A 10,934-nucleotide genomic window follows, 5' to 3' on the forward strand; every position below is an offset into this window, starting at 1 on the left:
CCAGAAGAGATGTCCTCCCCCCCTCCTCCTCCATACCCCCCCCAGAAGAGATGTCCTCCCCCCTCCTCCTCCATACCCCCCCCAGAAGAGATGTCCTCCCCCCTCCTCCATACCCCCCCCAGAAGAGATGTCCTCCCCCCCCTCCTCCATACCCCCCAGAAGAGATGTCCTCCCCCCCCTCCTCCATACCCCCCCAGAAGAGATGTCCTCCCCCCCCTCCTCCTCCATACCCCCCCCAGAAGAGATGTCCTCCCCCCCCTCCTCCATACCCCCCCCAGAAGAGATGTCCTCCCCCCCTCCTCCTCCATACCCCCCCCAGAAGAGATGTCCTCCCCCCTCCTCCTCCTCCATACCCCCCAGAAGAGATGTCCCCCCCCCCTCCTCCTCCATACCCCCCAGAAGAGATGTCCTCCCCCCTCCTCCTCCTCCATACCCCCAGAAGAGATGTCCTCCCCCCCCTCCTCCATACCCCCCCCCAGAAGAGATGTCCTCCCCCCCCCTCCTCCATACCCCCCCCAGAAGAGATGTCCTCCCCCCTCCTCCATACCCCCCCCAGAAGAGATGTCCTCCCCCCCTCCTCCATACCCCCCCCAGAAGAGATGTCCTCCCCCCCTCCTCCATACCCCCCCCAGAAGAGATGTCCTCCCCCCCTCCTCCATACCCCCCCAGAAGAGATGTCCTCCCCCCTCCTCCTCCTCCATACCCCCCCAGAAGAGATGTCCTCCCCCCTCCTCCTCCTCCATACCCCCCAGAAGAGATGTCCTCCTCCTCCATACCCCCCAGAAGAGATGTCCTCCCCCCCCCTCCTCCATACCCCCCCAGAAGAGATGTCCCCCCCCCCCTCCTCCATACCTCCCCAGAAGAGATGTCCTCCCCCCTCCTCCTCCATACCCCCCAGAAGAGATGTCCTCCCCCCCCTCCTCCATACCCCCCCCAGAAGAGATGTCCTCCCCCCTCCTCCTCCATACCCCCCCCAGAAGAGATGTCCTCCCCCCTCCTCCTCCATACCCCCCCCAGAAGAGATGTCCTCCCCCCTCCTCCTCCATACCCCCCCCAGAAGAGATGTCCTCCCCCCTCCTCCTCCATACCCCCCCCAGAAGAGATGTCCTCCCCCCTCCTCCTCCATACCCCCCCCAGAAGAGATGTCCTCCCCCCCCCCTCCTCCATACCCCCCCCAGAAGAGATGTCCTCCCCCCCCTCCTCCATACCCCCCCCAGAAGAGATGTCCTCCCCCCTCCTCCATACCCCCCCCAGAAGAGATGTCCTCCCCCCCTCCTCCATACCCCCCCCAGAAGAGATGTCCTCCCCCCCTCCTCCATACCCCCCCCAGAAGAGATGTCCTCCCCCCCTCCTCCATACCCCCCCCAGAAGAGATGTCCTCCCCCCCTCCTCCATACCCCCCCAGAAGAGATGTCCTCCCCCCTCCTCCTCCTCCATACCCCCCCCAGAAGAGATGTCCTCCCCCCTCCTCCTCCTCCATACCCCCCAGAAGAGATGTCCTCCCCCCCCTCCTCCTCCTCCATACCCCCCAGAAGAGATGTCCTCCCCCCCTCCTCCTCCTCCATACCCCCCAGAAGAGATGTCCCCCCCCCTCCTCCTCCTCCATACCCCCCAGAAGAGATGTCCTCCCCCCTCCTCCATACCCCCCAGAAGAGATGTCCTCCCCCCTCCTCCTCCTCCATACCCCCCAGAAGAGATGTCCTCCCCCCTCCTCCTCCTCCATACCCCCCAGAAGAGATGTCCCCCCCCCCCTCCTCCTCCTCCATACCCCCCAGAAGAGATGTCCTCCCCCCTCCTCCATACCCCCCAGAAGAGATGTCCTCCCCCCTCCTCCTCCTCCATACCCCCCAGAAGAGATGTCCTCCCCCCCTCCTCCTCCATACCCCCCAGAAGAGATGTCCTCCCCCCTCCTCCTCCATACCCCCCAGAAGAGATGTCCTCCCCCCTCCTCCTCCTCCATACCCCCCAGAAGAGATGTCCTCCCCTCCTCCTCCTCCTCCATACCCCCCAGAAGAGATGTCCTCCCCTCCTCCTCCTCCTCCATACCCCCCAGAAGAGATGTCCTCCCCCCCCTCCTCCTCCTCCATACCCCCAGAAGAGATGTCCTCCCCCCTCCTCCTCCATACCCCCCAGAAGAGATGTCCCCCCCCTCCTCCTCCTCCATACCCCCCAGAAGAGATGTCCTCCCCCCTCCTCCTCCATACCCCCCAGAAGAGATGTCCTCCCCCCCCCTCCTCCATACCCCCCCCAGAAGAGATGTCCTCCCCCCTCCTCCATACCCCCCCCAGAAGAGATGTCCTCCCCCCCCTCCTCCATACCCCCCCAGAAGAGATGTCCTCCCCCCCCAGCTCCATACCCCCCCAGAAGAGATGTCCTCCCCCCTCCTCCTCCATACCCCCCCCAGAAGAGATGTCCTCCCCCCTCCTCCTCCATACCCCCCCAGAAGAGATGTCCTCCCCCCTCCTCCATACCCCCCCCAGAAGAGATGTCCTCCCCCCCCTCCTCCATACCCCCCCAGAAGAGATGTCCTCCCCCCCCTCCTCCTCCATACCCCCCCCAGAAGAGATGTCCTCCCCCCCCTCCTCCATACCCCCCCCAGAAGAGATGTCCTCCCCCCCCTCCTCCTCCATACCCCCCCCAGAAGAGATGTCCTCCCCCCCCTCCTCCTCCATACCCCCCAGAAGAGATGTCCTCCCCCCTCCTCCTCCTCCATACCCCCCAGAAGAGATGTCCCCCCCCCCTCCTCCTCCATACCCCCCAGAAGAGATGTCCTCCCCCCTCCTCCTCCTCCATACCCCCCAGAAGAGATGTCCTCCCCCCCCTCCTCCATACCCCCCCCCAGAAGAGATGTCCTCCCCCCCCCTCCTCCATACCCCCCCAGAAGAGATGTCCTCCCCCCTCCTCCATACCCCCCCAGAAGAGATGTCCTCCCCCCTCCTCCTCCTCCATACCCCCCCCAGAAGAGATGTCCTCCCCCCTCCTCCTCCTCCATACCCCCCAGAAGAGATGTCCTCCCCCCCCTCCTCCTCCTCCATACCCCCCAGAAGAGATGTCCTCCCCCCTCCTCCTCCTCCATACCCCCCAGAAGAGATGTCCCCCCCCTCCTCCTCCTCCATACCCCCCAGAAGAGATGTCCTCCCCCCCTCCTCCATACCCCCAGAAGAGATGTCCTCCCCCCTCCTCCTCCTCCATACCCCCCAGAAGAGATGTCCTCCCCCCTCCTCCTCCTCCATACCCCCCAGAAGAGATGTCCCCCCCCCTCCTCCTCCTCCATACCCCCCAGAAGAGATGTCCTCCCCCCCTCCTCCATACCCCCCAGAAGAGATGTCCTCCCCCCTCCTCCTCCTCCATACCCCCCAGAAGAGATGTCCTCCCCCCTCCTCCTCCATACCCCCCAGAAGAGATGTCCCCCCCCCCTCCTCCTCCATACCCCCCAGAAGAGATGTCCTCCCCCCCCCTCCTCTCCATACCCCCCAGAAGAGATGTCCTCCCCCCTCCTCCTCCATACCCCCCCCAGAAGAGATGTCCTCCCCCCTCCTCCTCCATACCCCCCCCAGAAGAGATGTCCTCCCCCCTCCTCCATACCCCCCCCAGAAGAGATGTCCTCCCCCCCCTCCTCCTCCATACCCCCCCAGAAGAGATGTCCTCCCCCCCCTCCTCCTCCATACCCCCCCAGAAGAGATGTCCTCCCCCCCCTCCTCCATACCCCCCCAGAAGAGATGTCCTCCCCCCCCTCCTCCTCCATACCCCCCCCAGAAGAGATGTCCTCCCCCCCTCCTCCTCCATACCCCCCCAGAAGAGATGTCCTCCCCCCCCTCCTCCTCCATACCCCCCAGAAGAGATGTCCTCCCCCCTCCTCCTCCTCCATACCCCCCAGAAGAGATGTCCCCCCCCCCTCCTCCTCCATACCCCCCAGAAGAGATGTCCTCCCCCCTCCTCCTCCTCCATACCCCCCAGAAGAGATGTCCTCCCCCCTCCTCCTCCTCCATACCCCCCAGAAGAGATGTCCTCCCCCCCCTCCTCCTCCATACCCCCCAGAAGAGATGTCCTCCCCCTCCTCCTCCTCCATACCCCCCAGAAGAGATGTCCTCCCCCCCTCCTCCATACCCCCCAGAAGAGATGTCCTCCCCTCCTCCTCCTCCTCCATACCCCCCAGAAGAGATGTCCTCCTCCTCCATACCCCCCAGAAGAGATCTCCCAGAGAGATGTCCCCCCCCCCTCCTCCATACCCCCCCCAGAAGAGATGTCCCCCCCCCCTCCTCCATACCTCCCCAGAAGAGATGTCCTCCCCCCTCCTCCTCCATACCCCCCCAGAAGAGATGTCCTCCCCCCCCTCCTCCATACCCCCCCCAGAAGAGATGTCCTCCCCCCTCCTCCTCCATACCCCCCCCAGAAGAGATGTCCTCCCCCCTCCTCCTCCATACCCCCCCCAGAAGAGATGTCCTCCCCCCCTCCTCCTCCATACCCCCCCCAGAAGAGATGTCCTCCCCCCTCCTCCTCCATACCCCCCCAGAAGAGATGTCCTCCCCCCTCCTCCTCCATACCCCCCCCAGAAGAGATGTCCTCCCCCCTCCTCCTCCATACCCCCCCCAGAAGAGATGTCCTCCCCCCTCCTCCTCCATACCCCCCCCAGAAGAGATGTCCTCCCCCCCCTCCTCCATACCCCCCCCAGAAGAGATGTCCTCCCCCCCCCTCCTCCATACCCCCCCAGAAGAGATGTCCTCCCCCCTCCTCCATACCCCCCCAGAAGAGATGTCCTCCCCCCCCCCTCCTCCATACCCCCCCCAGAAGAGATGTCCCTCCCCCCCTCCTCCATACCCCCCCAGAAGAGATGTCCTCCCCCCCTCCTCCATACCCCCCAGAAGAGATGTCCTCCCCCCTCCTCCTCCTCCATACCCCCCCAGAAGAGATGTCCTCCCCCCTCCTCCTCCTCCATACCCCCCAGAAGAGATGTCCTCCCCCCCTCCTCCTCCTCCATACCCCCAGAAGAGATGTCCCCCCCCCTCCTCCTCCTCCATACCCCCAGAAGAGATGTCCTCCCCCCCTCCTCCATACCCCCCAGAAGAGATGTCCTCCCCCCTCCTCCTCCTCCATACCCCCCAGAAGAGATGTCCTCCCCCCTCCTCCTCCTCCATACCCCCCAGAAGAGATGTCCCCCCCCTCCTCCTCCTCCATACCCCCCAGAAGAGATGTCCTCCCCCCTCCTCCATACCCCCCAGAAGAGATGTCCTCCCCCCTCCTCCTCCTCCATACCCCCCAGAAGAGATGTCCTCCCCCCCTCCTCCTCCATACCCCCCAGAAGAGATGTCCTCCCCCCTCCTCCTCCATACCCCCCAGAAGAGATGTCCTCCCCCCTCCTCCTCCTCCATACCCCCCAGAAGAGATGTCCTCCCCTCCTCCTCCTCCTCCATACCCCCCAGAAGAGATGTCCTCCCCTCCTCCTCCTCCTCCATACCCCCCAGAAGAGATGTCCTCCCCCCCCTCCTCCTCCTCCATACCCCCCAGAAGAGATGTCCTCCCCCCTCCTCCTCCATACCCCCCAGAAGAGATGTCCTCCCCCCTCCTCCTCCTCCATACCCCCCAGAAGAGATGTCCTCCCCTCCTCCTCCTCCTCCTCCATACCCCCCCAGAAGAGATGTCCTCCCCCCCCCCTCCTCCTCCATACCCCCCAGAAGAGATGTCCTCCCCCCTCCTCCTCCTCCATACCCCCCCAGAAGAGATGTCCTCCCCCCCCTCCTCCTCCATACCCCCCAGAAGAGATGTCCTCCCCCCTCCTCCTCCATACCCCCCAGAAGAGATGTCCTCCCCCCTCCTCCTCCATACCCCCCAGAAGAGATGTCCTCCCCCCTCCTCCTCCTCCATACCCCCCCAGAAGAGATGTCCTCCCCCCTCCTCCTCCATACCCCCCAGAAGAGATGTCCTCCCCCCCTCCTCCTCCTCCATACCCCCCAGAAGAGATGTCCTCCCCCCTCCTCCTCCTCCATACCCCCCAGAAGAGATGTCCTCCCCTCCTCCTCCTCCATACCCCCCAGAAGAGATGTCCTCCCCCTCCTCCTCCTCCATACCCCCCAGAAGAGATGTCCTCCCCTCCTCCTCCTCCATACCCCCCAGAAGAGATGTCCTCCCCCCTCCTCCTCCTCCATACCCCCCCAGAAGAGATGTCCTCCCCCTCCTCCTCCTCCATACCCCCCAGAAGAGATGTCCTCCCCCCTCCTCCTCCATACCCCCCAGAAGAGATGTCCTCCCCCCCCCTCCTCCTCCATAACCCCCCAGAAGAGATGTCCTCCCCTCCTCCTCCTCCATACCCCCCAGAAGAGATGTCCTCCCCCCCTCCTCCTCCATACCCCCCAGAAGAGATGTCCTCCCCCCTCCTCCTCCATACCCCCCCAGAAGAGATGTCCTCCCCCCTCCTCCTCCATACCCCCCCAGAAGAGATGTCCTCCTCCTCCTCCATACCCCCCAGAAGAGATGTCCTCCCCCCTCCTCCTCCTCCATACCCCCCAGAAGAGATGTCCTCCCCCCTCCTCCTCCTCCATACCCCCCAGAAGAGATGTCCTCCCCCCTCCTCCTCCTCCATACCCCCCAGAAGAGATGTCCTCCCCCCCTCCTCCTCCTCCATACCCCCCAGAAGAGATGTCCTCCCCCCCTCCTCCATACCCCCCCCAGAAGAGATGTCCTCCCCCCCCCTCCTCCATACCCCCCCCCAGAAGAGATGTCCTCCCCCCCCCTCCTCCATACCCCCCCCAGAAGAGATGTCCTCCCCCCCCTCCTCCATACCCCCCCAGAAGAGATGTCCTCCCCCCCTCCTCCATACCCCCCCCAGAAGAGATGTCCTCCCCCCCCTCCTCCATACCCCCCCCAGAAGAGATGTCCTCCCCCCTCCTCCATACCCCCCCAGAAGAGATGTCCTCCCCCCTCCTCCTCCTCCATACCCCCCCAGAAGAGATGTCCTCCCCCCTCCTCCATACCCCCCAGAAGAGATGTCCTCCCCCCCCTCCTCCATACCCCCCAGAAGAGATGTCCTCCCCCCTCCTCCTCCTCCATACCCCCCAGAAGAGATGTCCCCCCCCTCCTCCTCCTCCTCCTCCATACCCCCCAGAAGAGATGTCCTCCCCCCCTCCTCCATACCCCCCAGAAGAGATGTCCTCCCCCCTCCTCCTCCTCCATACCCCCCAGAAGAGATGTCCTCCCCCCTCCTCCTCCTCCATACCCCCCAGAAGAGATGTCCCCCCCCCCTCCTCCTCCTCCATACCCCCCAGAAGAGATGTCCTCCCCCCTCCTCCATACCCCCCAGAAGAGATGTCCTCCCCCCTCTCCTCCTCCATACCCCCCAGAAGAGATGTCCTCCCCCCCCTCCTCCTCCATACCCCCCAGAAGAGATGTCCTCCCCCCCCTCCTCCTCCATACCCCCCAGAAGAGATGTCCTCCCCCCTCCTCCTCCATACCCCCCCCAGAAGAGATGTCCTCCCCCCTCCTCCTCCATACCCCCCCAGAAGAGATGTCCTCCCCCCTCCTCCATACCCCCCCCAGAAGAGATGTCCTCCCCCCCCCTCCTCCATACCCCCCCCAGAAGAGATGTCCTCCCCCCCCCTCCTCCATACCCCCCAGAAGAGATGTCCTCCCCCCCCTCCTCCATACCCCCCCAGAAGAGATGTCCTCCCCCCCTCCTCCTCCATACCCCCCCCAGAAGAGATGTCCTCCCCCCCCTCCTCCTCCATACCCCCCCAGAAGAGATGTCCTCCCCCCCCTCCTCCTCCATACCCCCCCAGAAGAGATGTCCTCCCCCCCTCCTCCTCCATACCCCCCCCAGAAGAGATGTCCTCCCCCCCCTCCTCCTCCATACCCCCCAGAAGAGATGTCCTCCCCCCTCCTCCTCCTCCATACCCCCCAGAAGAGATGTCCCCCCCCCTCCTCCTCCATACCCCCCAGAAGAGATGTCCTCCCCCCTCCTCCTCCTCCATACCCCCCAGAAGAGATGTCCTCCCCCCTCCTCCTCCTCCATACCCCCCAGAAGAGATGTCCTCCCCCCCCTCCTCCTCCATACCCCCCAGAAGAGATGTCCTCCCCTCCTCCTCCTCCATACCCCCCAGAAGAGATGTCCTCCCCCCCTCCTCCTCCATACCCCCCAGAAGAGATGTCCTCCCCCCCTCCTCCATACCCCCCAGAAGAGATGTCCTCCCCTCCTCCTCCTCCTCCATACCCCCCAGAAGAGATGTCCTCCTCCTCCATACCCCCCAGAAGAGATGTCCTCCCCCCCCTCCTCCATACCCCCCCAGAAGAGATGTCCCCCCCCCCCCTCCTCCATACCCCCCCAGAAGAGATGTCCTCCCCCCTCCTCCTCCATACCCCCCAGAAGAGATGTCCTCCCCCCCTCCTCCATACCCCCCCAGAAGAGATGTCCTCCCCCCTCCTCCTCCATACCCCCCCAGAAGAGATGTCCTCCCCCCCTCCTCCTCCTCCATACCCCCCCAGAAGAGATGTCCTCCCCCCTCCTCCTCCATACCCCCCCCAGAAGAGATGTCCTCCCCCCTCCTCCTCCATACCCCCCCCAGAAGAGATGTCCTCCCCCCTCCTCCTCCATACCCCCCCAGAAGAGATGTCCTCCCCCCCCCCTCCTCCATACCCCCCCCAGAAGAGATGTCCTCCCCCCCCCTCCTCCATACCCCCCCCCAGAAGAGATGTCCTCCCCCCCCTCCTCCATACCCCCCCCAGAAGAGATGTCCTCCCCCCCTCCTCCATACCCCCCCAGAAGAGATGTCCTCCCCCCCCTCCTCCATACCCCCCCAGAAGAGATGTCCTCCCCCCTCCTCCTCCTCCATACCCCCCCAGAAGAGATGTCCCTCCCCCCTCCTCCTCCTCCATACCCCCCAGAAGAGATGTCCTCCCCCCCCTCCTCCTCCTCCATACCCCCCAGAAGAGATGTCCTCCCCCCTCCTCCTCCTCCATACCCCCCAGAAGAGATGTCCTCCCCCCTCCTCCTCCTCCATACCCCCCAGAAGAGATGTCCTCCCCCCTCCTCCATACCCCCCAGAAGAGATGTCCTCCCCCCTCCTCCTCCTCCATACCCCCCCAGAAGAGATGTCCTCCCCCCTCCTCCTCCTCCATACCCCCCAGAAGAGATGTCCCCCCCCTCCTCCTCCTCCATACCCCCCCAGAAGAGATGTCCTCCCCCCCTCCTCCATACCCCCCCAGAAGAGATGTCCTCCCCCCTCCTCCTCCTCCATACCCCCCAGAAGAGATGTCCTCCCCCCCTCCTCCTCCATACCCCCCAGAAGAGATGTCCTCCCCCCTCCTCCTCCATACCCCCCAGAAGAGATGTCCTCCCCCCTCCTCCTCCTCCATACCCCCCAGAAGAGATGTCCTCCCCCTCCTCCTCCATACCCCCCAGAAGAGATGTCCTCCCCCTCCTCCTCCTCCATACCCCCCAGAAGAGATGTCCTCCCCCCCCTCCTCCTCCTCCATACCCCCCAGAAGAGATGTCCTCCCCCCCTCCTCCTCCATACCCCCCAGAAGAGATGTCCTCCCCCCTCCTCCTCCTCCATACCCCCCAGAAGAGATGTCCTCCCCTCCTCCTCCTCCTCCATACCCCCCAGAAGAGATGTCCTCCCCCCCCCCTCCTCCTCCATACCCCCCAGAAGAGATGTCCTCCCCCCTCCTCCTCCTCCTCCATACCCCCCAGAAGAGATGTCCTCCCCCCCTCCTCCTCCATACCCCCCAGAAGAGATGTCCTCCCCCCCTCCTCCTCCATACCCCCCAGAAGAGATGTCCTCCCCCCTCCTCCTCCATACCCCCCAGAAGAGATGTCCTCCCCCCTCCTCCTCCTCCATACCCCCCAGAAGAGATGTCCTCCCCCCCTCCTCCTCCATACCCCCCAGAAGAGATGTCCTCCCCCCCTCCTCCTCCTCCATACCACCCAGAAGAGATGTCCTCCCCCCTCCTCCTCCTCCATACCCCCCAGAAGAGATGTCCTCCCCTCCTCCTCCTCCATACCCCCCAGAAGAGATGTCCTCCCCCCCTCCTCCATACCCCCCCCAGAAGAGATGTCCTCCCCCCCTCCTCCTCCATACCCCCCCCAGAAGAGATGTCCTCCCCCCCTCCTCCATACCCCCCCCAGAAGAGATGTCCTCCCCCCTCCTCCTCCATACCCCCCCAGAAGAGATGTCCTCCCCCCTCCTCCTCCTCCATACCCCCCCAGAAGAGATGTCCTCCCCCTCCTCCTCCTCCATACCCCCCAGAAGAGATGTCCTCCCCCCTCCTCCTCCATACCCCCCCAGAAGAGATGTCCTCCCCCCCTCCTCCTCCATACCCCCCAGAAGAGATGTCCTCCCCCTCCTCCTCCTCCATACCCCCCCAGAAGAGATGTCCTCCCCCCCTCTCCTCCATACCCCCCCAGAAGAGATGTCCTCCCCCCTCCTCCTCCTCCATACCCCCCAGAAGAGATGTCCTCCCCCCCTCCTCCTCCTCCATACCCCCCAGAAGAGATGTCCCCCCCCTCCTCCTCCTCCATACCCCCCAGAAGAGATGTCCTCCCCCCTCCTCCTCCATACCCCCCAGAAGAGATGTCCTCCCCCCCCTCCTCCTCCTCCATACCCCCCAGAAGAGATGTCCTCCCCCCCTCCTCCTCCATACCCCCCAGAAGAGATGTCCTCCCCCCTCCTCCTCCTCCATACCCCCCAGAAGAGATGTCCCTCCCCGCTCCTCCTCCTCCATACCCCCCAGAAGAGATGTCCTCCCCCCTCCTCCTCCTCCATACCCCCCAGAAGAGATGTCCTCCCCCTCCTCCTCCTCCATACCCCCCAGAAGAGATGTCCTCCCCTCCTCCTCCTCCATACCCCCCAGAAGAGATGTCCTCCCCCCTCCTCCTCCATACCCCCCAGAAGAGATGTCCTCCCCCTCCTCCTCCTCCATACCCCCCAGAAGAGATGTCCTCCCCC

This window comes from Aquarana catesbeiana, linkage group LG06, assembly GCF_042186555.1.
Source record: "Aquarana catesbeiana isolate 2022-GZ linkage group LG06, ASM4218655v1, whole genome shotgun sequence".
NCBI lineage: Eukaryota > Metazoa > Chordata > Amphibia > Anura > Ranidae > Aquarana > Aquarana catesbeiana.